At 33.8% G+C, this 8,517-nt stretch overlaps 1 pseudogene; it reads left to right on the top strand.

Annotated features, from left to right (window-relative positions):
• The first annotated feature begins 7,378 nt into the window (after window positions 1–7,378).
• LOC120621635 (40S ribosomal protein S3a-like) lies at window positions 7,379–8,294 on the top strand (annotated as a pseudogene).
• Window positions 8,295–8,517: the final 223 nt, after the last annotated feature.

Below are 8,517 nucleotides of genomic sequence, written 5' to 3'. Positions count from 1 at the left end.
TTTTAAGCTTTCAGTGCCATAAAGTCTCTTTTACAAATGCCATGGTAACATAAAGCCATTGACTATTTGTGAAGAAATAGGCATTGCTGTGTTGTAGAAATACTTTATTTCCAAAAGGAGACCAGGTTTGGTCCCCAGGCCATTGTTTGTCAACCTCTAAACTAGTATTCACTATATTTACACTGGATGCAAGCAAAACAAAAAACAGGATTTAATATTTTCCAGTCAATTAATTTCAGAAATAATTAAATTATCCATCCAACTATAATGTGTAATTATACAATGTGCAGAAGAGTTCACCCATAAGTTGTTTGGAAATGGATTCCATTATTCTTGTGTATCAGGTATAGTTCCAACTATTTTCAATATCTCATGACATTACCATTGAAAACCTTTCCCCTAGATATAAAACTATTTTGGGGGGAATTCTCCTGAGCTCCAATGAGAAACAGAGGGCACCTTTGAAGTGTTTAACAAGAGAATTTAATGATGGGATGAATTAAGTGTGGGGAGTTAAGCGAACCAACAGAGGATGGTAAATCACCCAGGGAGGAGCAAAAGTAGGGAGTGCTTCCACCCCTAGACCTGAAGGGGCAAAAGGAGGAAACTGTTACCAGAACCCTGAAAGACCATACAGTCTTGGAAGAGGACCCACTGGTTAGGAACTGTGTCCATAGAGAATGGCACCACTGTTGTCATCATGACGCAGAAGAAAAAAATAAAAAGAATATCCCAATCTTTCTGTTCTCACTTGTATTGCCGGCCAGTGCTTTTCACTGCTGAACCCCAAGAGAATCAGAGAGCAAGAGAACCCAGATGATGCGGTTCATAGAGATTAACCCCTAGGCACAGAGAAAGACAGAAAGATAAGAACTAAAGGCCCGAAAGAAGACTATCTAGCACAGAGCTGCATGTGAAAACTGTAGATAACACCTAGAACCATTTCTATAGATTCTCTGATAGCCACATAAAATGGCAAGTCTTTCCAAATTAGTAGAAGCTTAAATCTTTAGTGGAATGCCACGATGAAATAGAAGGAAATGATATATGTTAACAATAAAATTTCATAAAATTTGTGGCATACAGTTTGACATATATGATCTTTTAATGCAAGGTATAAACCAAATCTTTTTTATTTGACTGACAAATATCAGTGCCTTGCAGTGTCTTGTACATAGTATATGCTCTACATCAGTTAAATGAATAAATTTGTTAAAAATAATATTTTTTATAACTTTAAAGAACTTGATTTTTAAGTATCAGGAAATGTGATTTATTAAGACTTTTTTAAAAAAGTAACAAAATTAAGTTAATGCTGCTATGAGACATTTATGATTCTCTTATCTATGTCCTCCACTCACAGCAAAAACTAGAAGCTTTACACACAAACCAACTTTTACTAAAACCCATTCAGTCAGCATTTATTTAGAATGTGTCTGAATTTGAAATCACTTAGTCATCATTTAGTTTAATAAGAGCAAAATGAATAACAAATCAGTTATGTCCTTTACTTGTATTTGAGAAAGTTCAATTAGCCTCTTCCAAAATCATTGTGACATCAATATAGTAGACAGCCATGGTCCTGACTGAAATAATGTCATAGTGAGTAATACCAACTAGATCGTCTGTATTTCACAACACAGGTGAAGACTTTGATTCTAAATTAGGAAGAAATCTTTTATGGATAAATGTTACCTTTCACAAACTCATGCGCACCCTCTGTTGAAATTTATTAGCGTAAGTCTAAATAGACCGTTTTCCAAGTCCCGGATTGGGCATATTTTTATTCCAGAAGGCTTTAGATCTCATCTCCTGCTTCTTTTTAGTTTAAGACATAGCAATTGCATATTAATTATATTGCAACAATAAACAATTTTCAAGTTTTGGTCATTCTGAATTAGTTACCAAACTGTCTCAATCTCCTTTATTTTCTCTTTTATTTACTACGGCCCTATCTAACTCATACTTGAATTTTATTTTTAACAAGGGTCATGAGAACAATGGACATATTTTTCCTGTAGCTCAATGTGAAAGCACTTTTCCCTTACTCATTTTGCAGGGGCATATCAAATTACATGGAATTGGCAAAAATCATCATGATTTTGTGAAGAGCAAATCCTGCCAAACTAATTTCTTTCTTTTTTAACCAACTGCAGACCCTGGCAGATGGTATAGCAATGATCACCTCTACAAAACATCATCTGTGTCTACTTACTGGTATATATATCATGTGTTTTTAAACAAACTATGGTACGCAAGTCTGAGGTGGAATCGTGAAAGGAATGCTTCCTCTCCCCTCATTGCACTCTTAAATGCTTATCTCAGCATAAAAGTGTAAATGGGACTGGAACTGCTTATTGAGTGTGCCAAGTACACACAGATTGTAGATCATCTCTGTCTCCAGAGAAATAGGAAAGTGGAATTCCACCTGGCCTAGAAATCAAGTGACCTGGTTCTTCCAGGATTTCTCCAAATTGAAAAGAACATAATATCCCTGTATTTCTGCACTAAAAGACACCATCTTGACAAATATTATTAAAAAAAAAAAAACTGGCTGCTAAGAAGTGATGAAGAAATTAAAATTCACCAAAAAAAAATTCCTGTATATTTTAAAATAACAATAATAATAATCTTTTAGGAACAGCTGATGTTTCCTGAACTTGTAAGAAGCACCATCCACATGGATTAGCTGCAATTGTCAATCCAAATTTTATATTAAGGTGCTCTGTCCAATATGAGAACTTATTTAGTTCCTTTTCTTTTGTCCATTTAGTTAACACACAATTTTGAGTATTTATTACATGCCAGACACTGGGGATACGAAGATAAATAAGATGTTTCCTTTTGACACACAGGGACCGTATGTTCAGCCAGGAAATACAGACACACTGATTATTCTAAAATGGTGCAATGCATGATATGTGATATGTAAGGGAGAAACAAAGTTCAATTTTAATGGAAAGTTAGGAAAGTATTCACAGAAAGGTGATTTTTGACCCAAGCCTTGAATGAAAAGTAGATGTTCAATGTAGAGGGGAAGTATAGAGAATTTCAGGTGGAAGAACAACAGAAGCAACATATCAAAGTACAGAAGAGCATGGTGTGTGTTGGGGAGTCATGAATAGCTTAGCATGACTAAAGAACATTGTTTCTGAGGGATGGACAATGGTGAGAAATAAAAGTTCAATTCATATTGTGAAGAAACCTAAATATCACATTAAAGAACTGGCCTTTATCCTATAGGCAATAGGATTCAACTGAAGCTTAAAAAAATCAAAAGAATGATATCAGATTTCTCTTTTAAAAAGAAATTTCTATCTAGTGGCACTGTAGTGGGGGGGGCGGTTGAAAAAAGTGAGACTGCAGGCAGAGAAACCACACAGGAATCCCTCCTGTTAAGTTTTATAGCTTCAACTTGTGCTAATTTTGTTTGTTGCAAGTTTAAGACTGACTTTCTTGAGTTTTGTTGATAGATAGGAGGTTATAAACCCTATCACCAATCCAACAACTTGTTCATGTGGCCCTCTACTGGCAGAAAGGAAAAAAATTACTGTTTAGGACATTATTTCACATTTTACTTGCAGACAGTATTTCAATTTCCCTGAAATAATGTTCATTATGTTTGGTGATGTAAAAGGACTTGCCAGTATTGTTTTATAAATGTATATGTACCCACCACTTAGGTTTTCAATCATTCTTTCCACAATATTAAACACAACTACATACGCAATTTTCTCCTTTCTTGAAATTCAAATCAGTGATAAATTCTGTTGCAACTGTCTGTATGCCAGTCACTGTGCAAGAGCAAAGGATACAGAAAAGAATCTTAAGAAGATCATAAGAATAAAAATAAAATAAAAATAGCATTTGTGTGGTGGTCTTAATGCATAAATAATATTAACATGTGTTATACAAAATACTCTGATAAATACAGCTAATCCATATCTGTGTCTTGAATACTTATTACACATTTTAATATATTCAATAATAATCATATTAACAAAAACTATAACATATTTATATAAGTTTACTTGTAAGAATATTCATCAATGTGGGAAAATCAGATATGACAGAGAAATTAAAAAAAAAAAGATAAAAGAAAGGAAAACAAAAGGAAAAAATGAAAAAGATTTCATCCACAATCCCTAGATGTTTCTAAATTACACACAAACACAATATCACATACATGCATACGATTATATCATAGACAATGTACATTACTTTTTTCTCTCTTAACAATATGCTATATTGCTAGGACCATATTTACATTCAATAAAAAGTTTTTAGAATATAATTAGAATTAGATGGAAACCAATTAAAAATTTTTTTTACACCTTTATTCAGATATTGTTGACAGATAACATAGGTAAGTTTAAGGTATGCCACGTGATGATTTGATACACATATATATTGCAAAATAATTACCACAATAAAGTTAGGTAACACCTCTATCCTCTCACATAATTATCATTTATTGAGGGTAGTGATAACATTTCAGATTTCCTCTCTTAACAAATGTCAAGTATATAATACAGTATTGTTGGTTAGAGGTTATATTCCCAGAACTTACTCATCTTATAGCTGAAAGTTTGTGCCCCTTGACCAATACCTCTCCATTTTCCCCACCCCCAGTCCCTGGCAACCACCATTCTGCTCTCTACTTCCAAGAGGCTTTTAGACTCCACATATAAGTGAGAACATATGGCATTTGTCTTTCTCCAACTTATTTCACTTAGCACAATGCCCCCAAGTTCATCCATGTTTCACAAAAAGCAAGATTTCTGTCTCTTTTAATGGCTTAATAATATACATATATATACATATACATATACATATACATATACATATACATATACATATACATATACATATACATACTTATATAAATGAGACATTATTTATATATTATAAATAATATTTATTATAATATTTATTATATATTATGTATTACTTTAATATATAATAATGTATTATAATATATCCATATATAAATAATGTTTTCTTTATCCATTCATCTGTTGTCAATGGACACTTAGGCTTCCATGTCTCGACTATTGTAAATAATGCAGCAATGAACATGGGAGTACAGATATCTCTTCAAGACATTGATTTCATTTCCTTTGGATATATACCCAGAAGTGGGATCATATGGTAGTTTTAATTTTAATTTCTTGAGGAACCTCCATATGGTTTTCCATAGTGGCTGTACCAATTTATATTCCCATCAACACTGAATAAGGGTTCCCTTTTCTCCCATTGTGTAGGTTGCCTTTTCATTTTGCTGATAGTTTCTTTGGCTGTGTAGGTGCTTTTTAATTTGATATAGTCCCACTTATTTATTTTTTGCTTTTGTTGCTTGTACTTTTAGTGTCCAAAAATAATTGTCAAGACCAATATCAAGGAGCTTTCCCCCTATGTTTTCTTCTTGTAGTGTTACAGTTTCAGGTCCTACATTTAAGTCCTTAATCCATTTCAAGTTAATTTTCATTGAGTGGTATAAAATAAAGACCCAGTATCATTCTTTTTATGTGAATATCCAGTTTTCCCAACACCATTTATTAAAGAGACTATTCTTTCCCCCATTGAGTATTCTTGGCTCATTTGTCAATTATTAGTTGACTGTATACTTATTTCTGGGCTCTCCATTCTATTCCATTGGTCTATGTATCTGTTTTTATGCCAGGACCATACTGTTTTGATTACCATAGCTTTGTAAAAAGTTTGAAATTAGGTGTTGTAATGCCTCCAGCTTTGCTCTTTTTTCTTAGAATTGCTTAGGCTATTTGGGGTCTTTTGTGGTACCACACAAATTTTAGGATTATTGTTTTCTATTTCTATGATTCATGCCAATAGAATTTTTATAGGGATTGCATTGAATCTGTAGGTCACTTTAGATGGTATGGACATTTTAACAATATTAATTTTTCTACTCTGTGAGCACAGGATGTCTTCTCTTTTATTTCTGTCTTCTTCAATTTCTTTCATTAATGTCTTAGAGTTTTCAGTGTACAGATCTTTCACCACCTTGGTTAAATTTATTCCTAAGTATTTTATTGTTTTCGATGTTATTGTAATGGGATTGTTTTCTTAACTTCTGTTTCAGATTGCTGTTGTTAGTGTACAAAAATGTAACTGATTTTTATATGTTGATTTCATATCCTACAATTTTACTGAATTCACTTATTAGTTCTAAGAGGTTTTTGGTAGAGTCTGTAGGGTTTTCTATATATTAAATCATGTCCTCTGCAAACAGAGAAAGTTTTACCTCTTCATTTCTGATTTGGTTAAGACTTCCAGTACTATGTTCAAAAAGAATGATGAGAGCACCACCCCCCCCACCCTTGTCTTGTTTCTGATCTTAGAAATACCACTGACTATGGTGTTAGCTGTGGACTTGTCATATATGGCCTTTATTATGTTAAGGTATGTTTCTCCTATACCCAATCCATGGAGAGTTTTTTTTGTTTTTGTTTCATTTTGTTTTGTTCAACATCCATGAAAGGATGTTGAATTATATGAAATGCTTTTTCCAAATCTATTGAGATGATCACATGATTTTTCATCTTTCATTCTGTTAATGTAGTGAGTCACATTTATTGATTTAAATATGTTAAACCTTCCTGGCATCCCGGGGATAAATCCCACTTGATCATGGTATATAATTCTTTTAATGTTGTTTTTTATTTATTTATTGTGGTAAAATATAAATAATATATAATTTACCATTTTAACCATTTTTAGATTTATGGTTTAGTGGTGTTAAGTACATTCACATTGTTGTACGACCATCACCATTATCCATCTCTAGAATTTTTTCATCATCTCAAACTGAAACTGTATCAAGTACATAGTAACTCACTATTTCTTCCTTCCCCCAGCCACCAGTAACCACATTCTACTTTCTGTCTCTATGAAGTTTGACTATATAAATGGAATCACACGATATTTGTCCTTTTGTCGATGGCTCATTTTATTTTGCATAATGTCTCAAAGTTCACCCATGCTGTAGCATGTATTACAATTACATACTAAGAGTAGGAAAGCCCAGCTCCCTTCTTTCAATCTGGGACTAACTCTGAGGCATAACTAACATCTCAGAGTTCCTCTGTGTGATCAGGCTGAAGCTATCTTCACAGGTACTTTGCCTGAAGCCACACCTCTGCTTGGGTTCTTCCCTTTCATTATCCTGCTCTTCATACTCCACATTATTTTCTCCAGGGAGCACTTTCTTAATAAACCACTTGCACTAGAATCCTCATCTCATGATCTGTTTCCAGGGAATTCAATCTAAGACATCTTAAGACATCAAGAAACAACTTGTAACCAGAATGTTTATTTTTAAAAAGTCCTTCAACATTTTGGTTCTCTGAGTGGCACTATGACGGTCAGCAAGAACAAGCACGCTTTATGAAAGATGGCAAAAAAGGGAGCCAAGAAGAAAGTGGTTGACCCATTTTCTAAGAAAGATTGGCATGATGTGAAGGCACCAGCTATGTACAATATAAGAAATATTGGGAAAACACTAGTCATGAGAACTCAAGGAACTCCAATTGCATCCGATGGTCTCAAGGGTAGTGTTTTTAAAGTGAGCCCAGTTTGCTGCAGAATGATAAAGTTGTATTTAGAGAATTCAAGCTAATTACTGAGGATGTTCAAGGCAAAAATTTCCCAAGTAATTTCCATGGCATGGATCTTACCCATGACAAAATGTGCTCCATAGCCCAAAGATGGCAGACCATGACTGACAGTCATGTTCATGTCAAGACTCCCAATGGTTATTTGCTTCATCTATTCTGTGTTAGTTTTACTAAAAAAATGCAAAAATCAGATTTGGAAGACCTCTCTTATGCTCAACATCAACAGATCCACCAAATCTGGAAGAATAATGGAAATCATGACCCAAAAATGCAGACAAATGACTTGAAAGAAGTGGGCAGTAAACTGATTCTAGATAGCATTGGAAAAGATATAGAAAAGCCTTGCCAAACTATTTATTCACTCCATGATGTCTCCGTCAGAAAAGTCAAAATGCTGAAGAAGCCCAAATTTGAACTGGGAAAACTCATGGAGCTTCATGGCGAAGGTAGCAGTTTGGAAACGGTACTTGGGATGGGATAGGTGCTAAAGTTGAATGAGCTGATGGATATGAGGCCCCAGTCCAAGAATTTGTTTAAAATTCAGAATTTCCATGGTGACGAATGAAACTTATATGTGATATTTTAAAAATAGCAAAAAAAAAAGTCCTTAAAAAATAAGAAAATGCAAACTAATAGGAAAAAGAGCTAAAGACTTGAACAGATACTTTATAAAAAGAGCATATCCAAGTGATCAATAAACGTATGAAAAGGTACTCTACTTCATTAACCACCAGGGAAATGTAAATTGAAATCACAGTAGTACACCACTACACACCCACCCAAAAAACTAAAATAAAATTACCAAGTGTTGGTGAGAATGTGGAGCAAACAGAGTTCTCATATTGCTGGTGGGAGTGTAAAATGATACTTGGGAAAACTA

The sequence above is a fragment of the Pteropus medius genome, unplaced genomic scaffold (genome assembly GCF_902729225.1).
Source record: "Pteropus medius unplaced genomic scaffold, Ma_sr-lr_union100, whole genome shotgun sequence".
Lineage (NCBI taxonomy): Eukaryota > Metazoa > Chordata > Mammalia > Chiroptera > Pteropodidae > Pteropus > Pteropus medius.
The sequence above is the reverse complement of the archived record's forward strand: the minus strand, read 5'-3'. Positions and strand labels throughout refer to the sequence as shown.